The sequence below is a fragment of the Erinaceus europaeus genome, chromosome 14, assembly GCF_950295315.1.
Source record: "Erinaceus europaeus chromosome 14, mEriEur2.1, whole genome shotgun sequence".
Lineage (NCBI taxonomy): Eukaryota > Metazoa > Chordata > Mammalia > Eulipotyphla > Erinaceidae > Erinaceus > Erinaceus europaeus.
The window spans coordinates 59,708,027-59,725,169 of NC_080175.1; the positions used below are offsets into that span (position 1 = coordinate 59,708,027).

The 17,143-nt window shown below is 35.6% G+C and overlaps 1 long non-coding RNA gene across 1 annotated transcript; it reads right to left on the minus strand.

The window, feature by feature from the left end:
• Positions 1-695: 695 nt before the first annotated feature.
• LOC132532667 (uncharacterized) lies at positions 696-2,393 on the minus strand. The gene is made up of 2 exons (XR_009544571.1): positions 2,297-2,393; positions 696-958 (listed from the first exon to the last, which is right to left on the minus strand). It is a non-coding gene; the product is annotated as an uncharacterized LOC132532667 (long non-coding RNA).
• Positions 2,394-17,143: the final 14,750 nt, after the last annotated feature.

Here is a 17,143-nt window from a genome sequence, read left to right on the forward strand (position 1 = left end):
TGTGATAAAATGCAGATACTTGCACATATGCAATGACCATTTACTATGTTATATTTAATTTTAGAAACTTTACAGGCATTTACTCATTTAATTTTGGCAAAAATTCCGTGGGTTATATGTTACTATTGTTCCTGTTTTTGATATGGAAACTCAGGTACAGACCACTTAAGTAGCTAGCCCAGGGTAGCAGAGACAATAAGCAATAGTTTCAGAAGGAAATCCAGGTGTTCTGGATCTAAATTCTAAAGTCAATGATGCATGTCAGTTTAATCAGATTTAAACTTTACTTTTCAAGTGTCCTTCTCTTCATGATTCTGTTCTACTCTGGTCACAAAAGGGTAAACTGTGAGATTTGGTAGGGTATGTGAAATAGTAGTTGCTATGTTAAGATCTTGGTGGTAGGGTTTCAGGCATCACTAGGTATCATATTGTCACTGAAGTGGTAGTTTCTCTCACTTATATGGAAATATAATCAGTATTCAGCCCCTTTACATGCTTTGAGTATGTAACTCTTAAGTAAAGTAATCCTTTATAAGTTTAGGGGCAATCCCAAGGTGAATAATCCCAGCTTCTTATTCAAGTTGCTCAAAGTCCCTTACTGCTACTCATGAGGTCTGGAACAAGAATAACAGTTCATACTCATGGATTTAGCTTTGTTTATGCTTATACTTTTCTGTAAATAAGAGATTAGAATCTTATTTTAAATTTATATTTTATTCTGTTATTCATCTTGTTGCTCTATAGTAACTGTTGCCCTATTCTCCAATACAGAGACAAGAGCCTTCTATTGATTTTGCAACTCTTGTCTATGATGATTAGCTAGTAACTTTTTCATGATTTTCTTGTCATACCCTCTGGGATCTTTCCTTCTGTGAGTTCTTTCATAACTAGAAGTTCTAATATATAAAATAGCCTTCTTATTGCTCATTGATTCTTCTTTCTTAATCAAATCTTATCTCTGTAAAAAAAAAAAGATATAGGCTATTTACAAAACAAACTCTGTCCTCCTTATACTGACAGATTATAACCCAATAAGTTTACCTAATTCCAGGGCATTATTGTTACTCAGCACTGTTCAATATCATTTTCATCCTCATTTCATCATCCAGCCTTAAAAAATTACCAAAGTTTTGTCAAAGGGCCAGACAAAATTCAAATTCAAATGTGCTTTAATTAAAGTAGAAATAGTTTGTCCAGCATCTGTAGTTTAATAATACATGTTAACAAAAAGAGCCTGTATTCACAAGTTCTCAAATGGAAAAACACTGCATTTTTACTTCTAAAGCAACTGTTTTAAATGCATCTTTTAATTAGTAGGTTCACAGTGTTTCTGAGGCTTTATATCTATTATTTATTCTTCTATCTAAGTACTAACTGCTAAGGATCACGACTTCTGAAGTAAGATTTTGTTTTCCAAATATATAATCCTACATTATGATCCCTTCAAATCCTGATCACTCTAATGCCCAGATTCCTCCCACTTGTTTAATAATGCTCTAAACCTAACCAAATATTATGGAGGAACTCTATAGGAAATATGTTATGCAACATTCTTCTTTTGACATCGTAGTGAGTTTATTTACGTGTAGTAATTTCCCAGTGCCAGTTAGAGTCTGATCCACTATGGCATTCTTGCAAAATATGATAGTTGGCCTCATTAGTCCCGTGATTCATTAAGTCTATGATGTTGTTTGGCTAAAAATAATAAGAAAATAAAGGCAAGTCAGTCCTCAAAAGTCAGAGTAAAGTAATGCTAACTTTGAAGATTCATATAAAGAACTGTAAAAAAAGGAGCAATGAGGGTAAAAAGAACTATAGAGATGAATGAATCATGTTTTATGACAGTCTTGAGCTATAAGCTGAAAGAATTCTGAATCCGGCAGCTAGAAAAGGCTAATGAAAAAAATCAACAATGACTACTAAGTTATATACCATTTCTGTTTTCTTGATATAAATATAATTTTTAAAAAGGGTAACAAGGTCAAACAATAAAAATAATGCAATGCACCAAAAACATTGATGCTATTGATTTTAAGGAAAAAAAAAAACCCTACTTAATAGATCAGTAGCATATTGCAGTACCCATTCATAAAAAAAATGTCGGGAATAAAGAAGATATTTTTCAGATGTCAACACTATAAGCTCTTTAATGAAACTCTGGCAGAGTAGCTGAAAGCCAGCAGAAATCCACTTCTCCTGCCTTCTTGTTTTTCTCTTCCTCTTCCTCCTCTACCCCTTCTTCATCCTCCTTCTCCTCCACCACCACCACCAGCACCATCTCCTCCTCCTATTATACCTCATCCTTCTTCTTTTACTGCTGTCACTGAAGTTTTATAACTCCAAGTTGACTCCTTGAGGGAGAAAGACAGGTGTTATAGTGAGTAGGATTGAACCTGAAAGCAGAAAGACGGGAGTTTGATCCCCAACATCCCATATGTCAAAGTGATGATTCTTTTCTCTCTAATGAATACATAAAATATTTTAAAGGGAAAGATAAAGAGCTTGTGAAATAACCCACTCACTTAAATATTATGCTGTATTGCCATATGCACACTCCAGGTTTAAATACGCCCCTACCACCTTGAAGGAAACTTTGGTGTTGAAATCTCTTTCTTTTTCTTTCTTAAACTCAAAATTCATTAATTAAATAAATAAATCAATGAAAGAATGAAAGAGAAACACACCGACCATGGTCACACATGTAACAAAGCAAACTCTCTATCCAGGTGAGCTCTCTGGATTTCCTTACATAGGTAGTGCCTTATTGAAATTTTATTGCATATTGATCAGATGTCCATGCTCTGTTAAAATAAGCAAGTCTCACTCACATGAAGGCCCAAATTCAATCCCCAGCGCCACACATGCCAGAATGATGCCCTCATTTTTATTCTCCTTCTCCCTTTCTTTCCTTACAAATAAATACAAATTTTTTAAAAGACCTGCTGAAAAAAATTCAACTCAAAAATGTATACATTTATTCTTTTCATTTTATCGTTTAGGTGCTGTAAGCGGCCTTCCCATGAGAAGATATTCCTACATGTCATCTAGGGACTTCTACCCTGTAAATATTTAATGCAATCAGAGACCTCAAAATATTGGGAAGTGTGGTCCGATGAATTGTTGAATGACATAGCAAGAAAAAGTTTCCTGGACAGCAAAAAGTAAAATTGATGCAACCCACATACTTTCCACTCCTATGCTGCAATGAAAAGAACAATAGCAACTTATAAATGTTGTAGATTTTTTCTTTATTAGCATTATTGAATCATTTATTGTTATTATTTTAAATATTGCTGTTATTCTAAAAAACAATAAATAAAGGCTTATTAAAATAGAATATGTTGTCAGTTCAGATTTTGGTAAGGATCACGTGCGCTTAGCCCGCTGCGCTACAGCCGACTCCCTAAGACTCATCATTTTGAGGAAAGCTACAGATAATCATAGATATAGAGCATTCTTTTATGGTCATTTCAGTATAATAACCCTATTTTATTTTACTGCTATTACTATTTTACCAGAACACTGCTAAGCTCTAGTTTAGGATGGTTTGGGAGATTGAACCTGGGACTTTGGAGCCTCCCTCAGGCATTAGAGTCTCTTTGCATAACGGTTTTGCTATCTCCTTATTTTATTTTCATTATTACCTATTGTTTTGTCAACAGTGTAGTAACTATGCCTCATTGACTCTGCTGACTCTGGCAGCCATTTTCCCTCCTTTACTTTGATAAAGGGTAAGTAACAGAGGACTAGAGAAAGAGAGAGGAAAGGAGAATACATAGCAGGGAGAGATACCTGCAACATTGTTCCACGAATCCTGAAGTTTCCTTCACACAGGTGGGGCAAGAGGCTTAACCCTATCATTCGATTGAATAAATTAAAGATGCATATACAAGAGACATACATTACTTTCTTTCCAATTCTTATATATTTGTTTATTATCATTTATTTTTTGCAGTTCTCCAGTTCTCCCTGCTCCTGGTGGCCATTTCTTTCTTTTTTTCTTTTTTCTTTTTCTTTGATTGAGAGTGAGACACACGCATACATGGATATATAGAGAGACAGGGAGAGACACATGCACACCTCCATAACTTTAACCTTTGAAACCAGGGATTCATTTTACCCTTTCTATGTGTAATTCAAAAAGCATTAAATATGGAAATTTTGATGTATGTATATGTGACATTTTGATTTTCTATTAAAAAATATTTGCATTGTGATGAGACAGGTGAAATAAAATGATAAAGAAACCAGGAACGTTGGTTCAATTTAACATAGAGTGTCTGCATTGACAAATATTTTTCTTTTATTTATTACTAATTTATGGGGAGAATGTTTCCTTGACAAATTGATTCATGTTTTTATAGTTTATTTTCTGTAACATATTTACAGAGCTTACCTACTGTGTTGTTTTAGGTACTGAGAATTCAGGCAAGCTCTTATTTGAATAGCATTTATTTTTAAAAATGTGTATGTGTTAGAATCATCTGGGAAATCTGTTAAAATTAGATTATTGTTGATAGTGTATATTCCAAGTTTTTAACATCCTGACTTGCTGTAGATGATATAATGTATTTTTATTCATTTTCATATTTTTAATACAGTCTACTCACATGGTCCACAGAAATCTGGTTCTCTGAGAATACTTTGAGAATACTGACCTATACATCAGAAAAGTGAATTACCATGCTTTGTCAATCTTAGAAACCAGTACACTTTACTATAAGTGGGTCACTAAGAGTATTTACCCTGGAACTAGAATCCCTCCTTGTGTAACTCTATTTTTACTGACAATCTCTGGAAATTTTGACAGATTATGTAAATTTTGTTACATGATCATAGTGGAAACAGTAACACTATAATGATAAGAATGTCTAATGTCTGAATAAGGCAATACATACAATACACCAAAAGTAATACATTATTTAAAAAAATAATAATAATAGTATTTTTTTGAGATAGTGTTGGTTGACACAGCTACAAGTGTCTTAGAAGTATAATTTCTTACTTCCTTAAAGCATGTGATCCCACCTCTAACCCCACAAAAGCAATAAATATCTGTCCACCAAAGTCTACTAGACCACTGTCCATTCTCCTAGCACTACCCAATAACACTGTTAACATCAGTTCCTTTCTCTCTTCTCCTCCTTTTACCTCAATTTCGTTCTATAATCCCTTATTATCTTCATTTGTTTTATTGCCCTTCTTTGCTTTTTTGTTGGTGTATGAGTAGATGTGTATGTGAACTAGCAATAGCCTGAGGGGACAAGATGGCAGATGTGACTGCCTCTGCACAATTTCCTAGCACCTTCCTTCTTGTTTTCTGGCTGTTTCTATCAATAAGTAAATAAACATAATTTAAAAATCAACATTTGTGAGTCTGATTCTTTTTTTTAATATTTATTTCCTTTTTGTTGTACTTGTTTTATTGTTGTAGTTATTGATGTTGTCATTGTTGGATAGGACAGAGAAAAATGGAGAGAGGAGGGGAAGACCGAGAGGGGGAGAGAAAGACACCTGTAGACCTGCTTCACCACTAGTGAAGCTACTCACCTGAAGGTGGGGATCTGGGGGCTTGAACCAGGATCCTCACGCCAGTCTGTGTGCTTTGCACCACCTGCGCTTAACCTGCTGCATTACCACCCAGCTCCCTATGAGTCTAATTCTTCATGACTATTTACTGCTTGTCTGTCTTCTATCAAGTTGCTGAACTTTTTATGTCCTTCACTTCCTATGTATATAAGAAAACTAATTGAACTTATATTTGGCTTACTTTATTTAAGGTTTTTTTCAAGAGACTGTCACATAATTTGTGTGCAATATCTACTTAATACCATTCTCATTTCATTTTGAAAAAAAAAGGGGGTGCAGATAGTATAATGGTTAGGCCTGAGGTTCCAAAGTTCCAAATTCCCCAATCACCATAAGCCAGAGCTGAGCAGTGTTCTGGTACAAAACAAACAATTTTTTTTTTCAAAGTATCTAAGTGATGAGAAATCTTTGGTCATTCACTGAAATTCTTGAATGACCAAATTCTTGAATTTTCATGGGCTACAATGGTGAAATGCTTTTCCTCTGAGATGACACTGAAAGCTTTCTAATCTTACCTTGCAAAACACATACACACACACACACACACACACACACACACACACACACACCCCACACCAAAGATACAACATAAATTCAAAAACAGATGTAGAATAATCCTTCAATTAGGAATTGCAAAATATGTGTCATGTATACATGTCATGTATACAAAATATGTGTCATGTATACATTTCAGTATATATGTACATATTTTCCTTAAGATATTTACTATTCAACCTTTTTCCCATCTGCATTTTGCTTAAGTTCCTTACTTTCAACTTGTCAAATTAAAGTTAATGGAGATTAAATGAAATCTCCAAGGGGATAAAGAGTCACAGAATATAGCTTGATTAATACACATATATGCATTCCTTTCTAAACAAAAACAGTAGTTTTCAGGTTAATGAGAATCATCTTAATTTTACATTTTTGTTTGTATAGTTATCATTTACAATTAAATATAATGCACATTCCATTATTTCACACATTTATCTAACATATATATTCCTTCTAGAGCTACACAATGAAAGGTTCTATTTTCTTCCGAAATCTTGTCATGGTTTGAAAGATCAATGACTGTTCCCTGTGTTTCAGTTTCACATAGCTATTTCCTGTGCACTCTTAAAACTTAGACTCTCAATGCATTCTTCTCTGCTTAAGAATTTTAAATCTTCTTACTTCATTCTGTGATTATGCCATCCCTTGACAATAGTTTCACTTAGCAGATTTTCAAAAGCTGAGTCCTGGGAGTAGAGACAGGTTTCAACTTTGGATGCTATTTTCTGATCAATTGGAGCTTCTTAATCCTCTTCTTCCTTTACTCATCTGCGCTCTGGTAAATACCTGTCAGCAAGGGAAGAAGTTCAATACCTTCGGGCCATGACCCACTTAAATACTCCTTCTGCTGGGGAAGAACAATCTACAGCAGACTTAAATGTCAGTATTCTCCTGGCATCCCCTGGTGTCAGCCTCAGGGGTTCGATTGCCATGTGTATATATAAATTCCTGTCTTTTCAAATAAAATACTGGAAGTTATTACATCTTTCAGGTGAAGCAGAGGTAAATACAAGCCTAGAATATAAAGATTCAATCTCTCTCTTTCTCTCTCTGTATATATATATACTGTAAACAACAACAAAATCAGGGATAATACTAGTATTTAGACTTGTACAATAAACTCTATAGGTATATATTATATTAATTAAAATTGGCTATTATTTTTATCTTATTTAGTTCAGAACGATCCATTATTAGTTATTGATACAGCTATGCAGTGCTCTACAAAACTCTGTCAGAGTTGACCTACTTTAGACAAAAAACATTTTCTTCTTCTTTCATTTATAGTGCTTTCGTTAGAAAGTTTATTATTCAGTTCAGTTGCAATTTGGAGCTATTATGAGGCACTTTTTAATAAAAAATCCAACTGAACTTAATTTTTAAAAAAATTATTGGGGAATTAATGTTTTACATTCAACAGTGAATACAATAGTTTGTACATGCATAACATTCCCAGTTTTCCATATAACTATACAACCCCCCCCACTAGGTCCTCTGTCATACTTTTTGGACCTGTATTCTGCCCCACCCACCTACCCCAGAGTGTTTTACTTTGGTGCAATACGCCAGTTCCTGTTCAGGTTCTCCTTGTGTTTTCTCTTCTGATCTTGTTTTTCAACTTCTGCCTGAGAGTAAGATCATCCCATAGTCATCCTTCTGTTTCTGACTTATTTCACTTTACGTGAATTTTTCAAAGTCTATTTAAGATTGGCTGGAAACAGTGAAGTCACCATTTTTTATAGCTGAGTAGTATTCCATTGTGTATACAGACTGCAACTTGCTCAACCATTCATCTGTTGTTGGACACCTGGGTTGCTTCCAGGTTTGGGCTGTTACAAATTGTACTGCTAAGAACATATGTGTACACAGATCTTTTTGCATGGGTGTCCAACTGAACTTAATTTGCACTTTTATTTAAGTGAACTAGTCATCGATTTGTCTGCCTAATCTCATTATGAAATGGTAAACTATGATATACTGTGTATTGCAAAGATACTGTTAACATTTAAATGAATCCAATAAATAAATTATTATTTTAATTGTCACATGGGGTATCATTGGGACTTGAAGTTCCTAGCAACCTTTTTTTTTCTTCCTTTATTTGCTAATACAGAGAGCAATTAAAAGGAGACTGGGAGATAGAGAGGGAAAGAGAGAAAGGGAGACACCTACAGATCTGCTTCATCACTTATGAAGCTTCCTTCCTACAAGTGGGTACTAGGGGCTTAAACCCAGGTTATTATCATGGTAATGGACAGTTAACCAGGTGTGCTATTGCCCTACCCCATGATTTAACTTTTTAATATTTATTTATTTCCTTTTGATTTCTCTTGTTTTTATTGTTGTTGTAGTTATTAGTGTCGTTGTTGTTGGATAGGACAGAGAGAAATGGACAAAGGAGGGGAAGACAGAGGGGGAGAGAAAGACACCTACAGACCTGCTTCAGCACTTGTGTAATGACTCCCCTGCAGGTGGGGAGGCGGGGCTGGAACAGGTATCCTCACTCCAATCCTTACGCTTTGCGTACAATTTAATTTTTAAATCTCTCCCTTTATCTTTCTCTCTCTCCCCCTCCCTCTCTCTCTCTCTCTCTCTCTCTCTATATATATATATATATATATATATATATTTATCCCTAATGTTTTGGTGGCAGGAATTGTGTGGAATTGTACCCCTTTTATCCTATGGTTTTGTCAGTGTTTCCAGCTTATAAATAAAAACTTAAAAAAATAGTTATCATTCTTCTGATCTGACATAAACCTTGGTTTTTCTTTTTCTTTATTTTTTAATTTCTTTATTGGGGAATTAATGCTTTACATTCAACAGTAAATACAATAGACTAACTACCACTCTGACTCTTAGAGAGAGATCATCTAGCTAATATTAATGTAATGGTACCGAACACCAGACATAAACATAAACAGAAAGGGAAAACATAAAGTAAAACTTGGACTGGTTTGGTGTATTGCAACAAAGCAAAGGACTCTGGGAGTACAAACATTTTGCAGATACTCATCTCTGTGACATGAGAAATTTAACACAGGGGATTCTTAGTGCTTGATGGCAGAAAAGGACATTAGTTGAAAGTGAGAATGTTTTGCAGAGACCTGTTACAGGGAGATGAGAAATTGTACCCAGGTCAACATTTGTATTGCAAATCATTAACCTACCATAAATAAGAAAGGGAAAAAGTTACAAAAAAAGTAACATTAAGATCTGTTTGGATATTTTTTTGACTTTGAGTTCTACATTATTGAGATATAAAAAAATGAATGTATTTTACTATGGAGTTGATAATCAACAGAATATTTTTTTTTTATTTATCTTCACGTTAGTGAAATCTAGTTACCTATGGTAGAGATGTAAACATTGGGAATTTAGTATTGGAATATTTGATGTCTTTCATTTGACATCAGTGGAAATTATCACACAGAACCCTTAGTGAGATATGAAGTAGACTGTCTTTAAAGATTTGGTAAATTATTATTATTGTCAAAGGGATTATGTTGTTATAATCCTTCATGGAAAGAAAACAAAAAGATTCTTGGAAAATGAAAGCAATTCCATTTTCAAAGTTCCAAAGTAGATTCTCATAAATACAATATAAACCCTAATTTGAAGTTTCCATGATTTGAAAATTCACTTTATAAAACTGCCCATATATTCAATGTATTTTATTACTGATGTGTTGCATTTGTACCAGGATATTTTGTTTTATAATATTTCTGAATAATTAAATTCTTAGGATAACATATTTTATCATTTCTCATAAATTCTATTAATATTAAAACACAGACCTCTTAGTGAGATATGAAGTAGATTATCTTTAAAGATTTGGTAAGTTACTATTATTGTCAAAGGGATTATGTTGTTATAATTCTTCGTGGAAAGAAAGCAAATAGATTCTTGCTATTTTCTCATCAGTGTCTGATTTATATCAGTGGAAATATCTAGGCTGCCGATGTCTTGATATCTACTGGCCAGAAAACAGGAATTTCAGTTTTAAAATCTTATGAGGCTCCCTAGAACTCAAATGATTCATTTATCAACATTCACTATTGGATGCTTTTTTTCTAAGGAAATTTTTATTCATTCTTTGGCCCTGTTCTCAGGGAAATATTCTCAGTTTCTGTGAATCAGATTTCTGTTTTATGCTAGATGTCAACAGTGAACATCAGTAAATTTTGGGTGAAAGTAGTTTAACTTTTTTATGACAAAATTTTTTTTAAATATTTATTTAATTTATTTATTCCCTTTTGTTGCCCTTGTTTTATTGTTGTAATCGTTGTTGGATAGGACACAGAGAAATGGAGAGAGGAGGGGAAGACAGACAGGAGGAGATAAAGATAGACACCTGCAGACCTGCTTCACTGCCTGTGAAGCGACTCCCCTGCAGGTGGGGAGCCGGGGTTCGAACTGGGATCCTTATGCCGGTCCTTGTGCTTTGTGCCACCTGCGCTTAACCCGCTGCACTACAGCCCGACTCCCTATGACAAAATATTTTTGAAGATAATGGATAACAAAATAGTACTAAGTTAAACAATTGAGAGGATGAAACCATCCCATAAAAAGAAAAGTGAATGGGAGTCGGGCGGTAGCAAAGCGGTTAAGCACAGGTGGCACAAAGCACAATGACCAGCGAGAGGATCCCGGTTTAAGCCCCCGGCTCCCCACCTGTAGGGGAGTAGTTTCACAAGCGGTGAAGCATGTCTGCAGGTGTCTATCTTTCTCTCCCCTCTCTATCTCCCCCTCCTCTCTCCATTTCTCTCTGTCCTATCCTACAACAAAGACATCAATAACAACAACAATAATGACTACAATAATAAAACAAGGGCAAAAACAAAGGGAAAATAAATAAATATTTAAAAAATAAAGAAAAGTTAAAATATATTTCTGTACACAGCACTAAATAACTATCTAGATAACACTTGATTTGGTTTACTCAGAAAAATTTTTTTCAGGACACTTTTAGATTACTAAAATGAAGAAGCTTATCCTTTTTATGAATTATTTAAAGTAAAATGAGATTTTTGAGTAAACTTGTATGAAAATAATGAACATGGAAAGTGAATTCCTTAATTAGAAAAGTTAAAGAATTATTATTATTTTTTTTAATATTTATTTTATTTATTTATTCCCTTTTGTTGTCCTTGTTGTTTTATTGTTGTAGTTATTATTGTTGTTGTTGTTGTTGGATAGGACAGAGAGAAATGGAGAGAGGAGGGGAAGACAGAGAGGAGGAGAGAAAGATAGACACCTGCAGACCTGCTTCACCGCCTGTGAAGCGACTCCCCTGCAGGTGGGGAGCCGGGGTTTGAACCGGGATCCTTATGCCGGTCCTTGTGCTTTGCACCACCTGCGCTTAACCCGCTGTGCTACAGCCCGACTCCCATAAAGAATTATTTTGCTTTAAAGAAATGAAATTGTTGCAATTACTTTTTAACAGATAATACAAAAACAAAGGAAAGAATTTAACAAGTCAGAAAATATTTACAGGCATTTAGGATTAACTTTTTCCTCTAGGAGTTTCTTTAGAACTTCAGCATTAATTTATTTCCAAATTCTAAAATACAAGGATTTTCTAATGCCAGAGTTTCATTAAGTAACTATTTAGGCAACAGTTTTATTTAAATTCTATTAGTCATATGCTCTTAAAGTATACATTTTCTCATAACTTCATTTTATAGAAAATATTACCTAATTAAGACCAGTTTGATTTTTTTAAAAGAATCATTTATAGCTATATTTAGAATTCACTTTAATTTGACATATGCAGACATCAAATTCACTTACTTTTCCAGGTACTTTTCTCAATACTGAAGATTTTTAAGCTATGTAAAATGTTTAGGAGGGGGGCAGGTGATGGTACACCTGGTTGAGTGAACATGTTAGACCCAAGTTCTATCCCCTGAACCCCACCTGCAGAGGGAAAGCTTCACAAGTAGTGAAGCAGGGCAGCAGGTGTCTCTCTGTCTTTCTCCCTCCCTAGCTCCCACTGCCTCTCAGTTTTGGCTGTCACTAGCCAATAGTAACAGATAATTAAAAAATTAAATAAATAAAATATTTAAGATATGTTAAACTTAATGTTTTAGGATGTTTTAAATGAGTTGGGTAGGTTATCTAATTTCCTAAATTTCAATAAGATATTCAAACCATTTAATAAAGATAATAAAAGGCATGGGAAACAGTACACATAGTTAGCAAGATTCTTATTATAGAGTTGATAAGAATTGTTAGAACTGGATATTGTCTGTGAATTTAAATCATAAATGAATAACCATATTATCCTTTATATACAAACATCCAATCATCAAATCTCCCCATATATTTATGCTTTTCTTTAAATATATGAGTAATTTTCATAATAGGTAACACTTTCATATAAGTTACATAATCATTTAATTATTGCATTTAGTTTTAATTTGATAATACATATTCAAATATATATGTTCTATATTACAGTTCATTACATATAGACAATATACTGTAATGATTAAGCAACTATGCTCTGAAACAAGCAAACAAACAGAAACAACAACAACAACAACAAAAATAAACCTTGAGGGCTGGGGTGACAGCATAATGGTTATGCAAAAGGTTCTCATACCTGAGGCTCCAAAGCCCCAGGTTCAATTCCCAGCGCCACCATAAGCCTGAGCTGAGAAGTGTTCTGGTTTTTCTCTCTGTATGTCTCTTTCTTATTAAAATATTAAAATAAAAAAGAAAGAACGAAAACTCGAATTCCAACCACATAACTGAGATTAGCAAAAATAGAGGAAGGTGAGAGTTGGAAGAGGAGGGGAGATCCACAAGAATTGAGATGGAGGGTGTTTTAGCGGTCGGTGGGTGTGGTATGCCGACATACACCTGAACAAGTAAGCTGCACCCTGAAAAAATACACAGTCTTATAAACTATTATGAACTCAAAGTTCATTACTATAAAAAAGAAAATGAACTTTTAAAGAAACTTCAAACCTGAATTTGTTCTTGTTTTTCTACTGTGTCACTGGCAAACGCTAGAAGAACTGTGTCACTGTCAGTGAAGTATTTGACTCATCTAAATCTCAAGTTTGCTCATTGTGGGAGGAACTGAATAAATTATATTTAATTTATTATTTTTATATTAATTATATTTAATTTCCTAAACCAAGTGCCTCAATCGGTGTGGTCTGTTTCATATATATATATTTGCCTCCAGGGTTATTGATGGGACTCACTCAATGCCTGCACCATGAATCCAACGCTCCTGGAGGCCATTTTTTTCCCTTTTTGTTGCCCTTGTTGTTGTAGCCTCATTGTGGTTATTATTAATATTGTTATTGTTGATGCCATTTGTTGTTGGATAGGACAGAGAGAAATGGGGAGAGGAGGGAAAGCCAGACAGTGGGAGAGAAAGATAGACACCTGCTGACCTGCTTCACCACCTGTGAAGCTACTCCCCTGCAGGTGGGGAGCCGGGTCTTGAACCGGGATCTTTAGGCAGCCCTCCCTCTTTGCGCCACGTGTGCTTAACCCACTGCGCTACAGCCCGACCTCCTCTTCTATATATATTTTTATACAGATTACACATGAAGAATGAAAATAAGCATGTGGATTATGTCTCTGTAGGGACACGATGTGCTGAACCTGGTTGGAACCTCGGATACCTTTGTGAGGCGTTCACCTATAAGCCTCCCCACTCCTCCCTGACCTCCATCTTGTTAGACCCAGAGGCTGTTCTCCCTCCACCTGGTCTGGATAAACCTGATTTGCTCAATGGAATGTGGATAAACCCGAAGAGCCCCTTCCTCATGCTTAAGTCCCATGCCCGGGGTAAGGGAAACTCAAGAGCTGAAGTCGTTAGAAGGAAGCTAGAGTCTAAAATATCTGATTGGTTCTTACTGTCAAACATTCCCGCCTATTCAGCTTGTTTCCCTAGCACCCTGCCCCAGCACCTGGCTTCTTTTTACCCCATATAAACTCTGCCTTTTTCTTCAATAAACACACTATCGCTTCTCATAGTGTCAGAGCAGTCATTCTGTGCGCTCACCCACAGTGGCCTATAATCCTCCTCCTCTATGACACCTCTGTGGTGGCCAACAGAATGGTGGACATGAGGTGTACAGGGCAGGCCTTCCAGCACTTTGCCCCTGCGTGGCCCACGTCCAATGTGGGTGAATGTTTGAGGCTTTAGAAAAAACTTTCTTACAATATATATTTTTTCTTGTATTGTTTAATGTGCTCTGGTAATCACTTTTGGGATTTGAAAAGCAAAACAAAGTATGGAGTACTTAGGCATGGTTTTAATTTATGACCTCTGCTTACTGAAAAAGAAATTATTCTTCTGGTGCTAATAAAATTTGCATATACGTAAAGTAGAAAAATCATATGTTTTAACATAAATGACAGAGGAAAAAGTGACTGCAGCTGGTTGCTGAAAGTCTTGCTTCTTGTGTCCACCTGGCTGATGAAGGAAATCCTCACCACAGCTGCTCTTCCAGAAGTTTTCTTTGATTTGTCAACAGCAATTAGGAAGCAGAGAAAGGCATGAGTGACTTAGAATTCCCTAGGTCATAAATGAATGTTTGCAATAAAAGAAGGCCATTTCTTTCTGAACTGTTTGAATATTCAGATAGAGGTGTCAGATTTTAGAAGGCTATGGCACACACTTTAAAAAATATATTTATTATAGATACAGTGAGAAATTGAGGAGGGAAGGGAACATAGAGAGGGAAAGAGATAGACACCTGCATCCCTGCTTCATCACTTGTGAAACTTTCACCTGTAGACAGAGACCAGGGGGCATAAACCCAGGTCCTTGCTCACTGTAATGTGCGCACTTAACCAGGTGCACCACCACTGCCTGGCTCCATGTTTTTAAAAAACATTTGCTTTATATTAGGGTAAGAAACTACACACAAGAAAGATAAATATCATTCTGATAATTGTGCTGCCTTGTATCAGATAGGGCACCTGTTTGCAAGCTCTGTGCTCTGTCAAACTGTGACTGAGCTTGGAGACAACACATATCTGCTTTAGAGCTGCATATTAACAGATAACCTATGACCCAACACAGTGATACCTTCATTTGAGTGAATCAGGATTGAGTCAGTCCACACAAATCTGAAATGGCCAATCATGGATGATGATGATAGGGGTGGGGTTAAAAGGCTATATAAGTACTGAGAGACTTGCATCTTGGTCTCTTGATGCTCTTGATCATTTTCTGGTTCCTCACAAATACACTTCTCGTTGGGTAGCGGTTTGAGGAGGTGGTGGTTAAAGTGTTGAGGGGGAAATGGAGTTAAGGGGTATATAGCTTATCTTTTTTGCTATTTCTTTTCCTTCCTTTTAAATCATTTGTGTTTGGGGGGAATGATAATGTGGATGGGAGAGAGATCTATGAATGTCTGCCTTGTGTACTTTAATGTTGTAACAATTAAATGAAATATTTGGTGTTTTCTTATTTTCTTGTATTTATGTATTCCCTTTTGTTGCCCTTGTTTTATTGTTGTTGTTACTGATGCCATCATTGTTGGATAGGACAGAGAAAAATGGAGAGAAGAGGGGAAGACAGAGAGTGGTAGAAAAAGACACCTGCAGACTTGCTTCACCGCCTTTGAAGCGACTTCCCTGCAGGTGGGGAGCTGGGGGCTTGAACCAGGATCTCATGCCATCCTTGTGCTTTGTGCTACCACCCAACTCCCAATATTTGGTGTTTCTTGGGGATCATGTACCTGCATAATTTTTTCTCTCTCATTCACTCTCATTGTGTCATACTGACCACCCTCAGAACAGGGTAAAGTATGAACCCAAAAGATTACTCAGAAAGACATAAATTGTGTGTCTCACTGAGACCCTGTAGATGTCTCCATTGAACATGTGCCCCTAAAGGGGGGAGGGGGCAGTGGAACATTCCCTTAAGGGTCAAAACCCTTTTTATAGCAAGTTTTAAAATACATCAAGAATTCTAGGTTACAAAGGAAGTGACTCAGCAGGAAGCCGGACACAGTGCCAACATGAATAACCATCTTTAGGATTTGGGGGTAGTAATTAAGTCTTAAACATTCTAGATGTTATCTCAGCATCTCTGTGTCTATTTTGCCTCACTGAGCTGCTGTTCTTCTCTCACACAACAGGGGTAAAAGTTAAACTAAGAGCTTTGGCCTTCTGGCTGCTTTTGCTCTTTAACCCCAACCATGCTTGAAGAATAAATGGATAGCTTGCCGGGTTCAAATCACTTCAGGTACTGAGTTAGGCATTAAATATACATTAAACTGCAAATCATCAAATATCTAGTCGGAATGTGCTACAACATCATTAGACGTTTTTCCATTTTAATAAATGTTTCTTAGCTCTACTTACCTTTATGCCTAGCCTGAGTCGTGACATCTACACTGTTCTGGGGCAAAAGTCAAAGGGAGCAGAAGTACACAGTACATACTTTAGCATAGATTGCTGGGGACACAGTGTTATTAATGAGTAATTTATCATAGAGAATATTTTCTAACTTCTATTTTGTAATGCCAGTGGAAAGATAACATAGGTATGGAGGAAAAATAATTAAGTTATTCTGTTTCTGTTAGCTTACAAAATAGCTCAGACTCATTATTGTTTTCATCTATGTAAATAAAATGCAGCCCTATGTCTTTATTAAGATTTAAGATAACATTAATTTTATGTGACAAAATAATTGGGAATATTCTCAGTATTCATGCTAAAATGGAAATATTTTTAGCTGTGGTAAATTTATAAGTTGTAAAATATAGTTGCTTTTCTTGAATCTAAATGGAATGGTTGTTTATTGAGGAATATTCCAATAAATTTCCAGGTGAGCAGACATGCTAAAATAACAGTTCTACTTCCTGCAGTAAATGAGAACTACTTGGGGAATATCCTTTACCCTTTTAAAATTGTTTTATTATCTTTATTTATTTGATAGAGACAGCCAGAAATTGAGAGGGAAGGGGGTGATAGGGAGAGAGACAGAGAGACACCTGCAGCACTGCTTCAACACTCC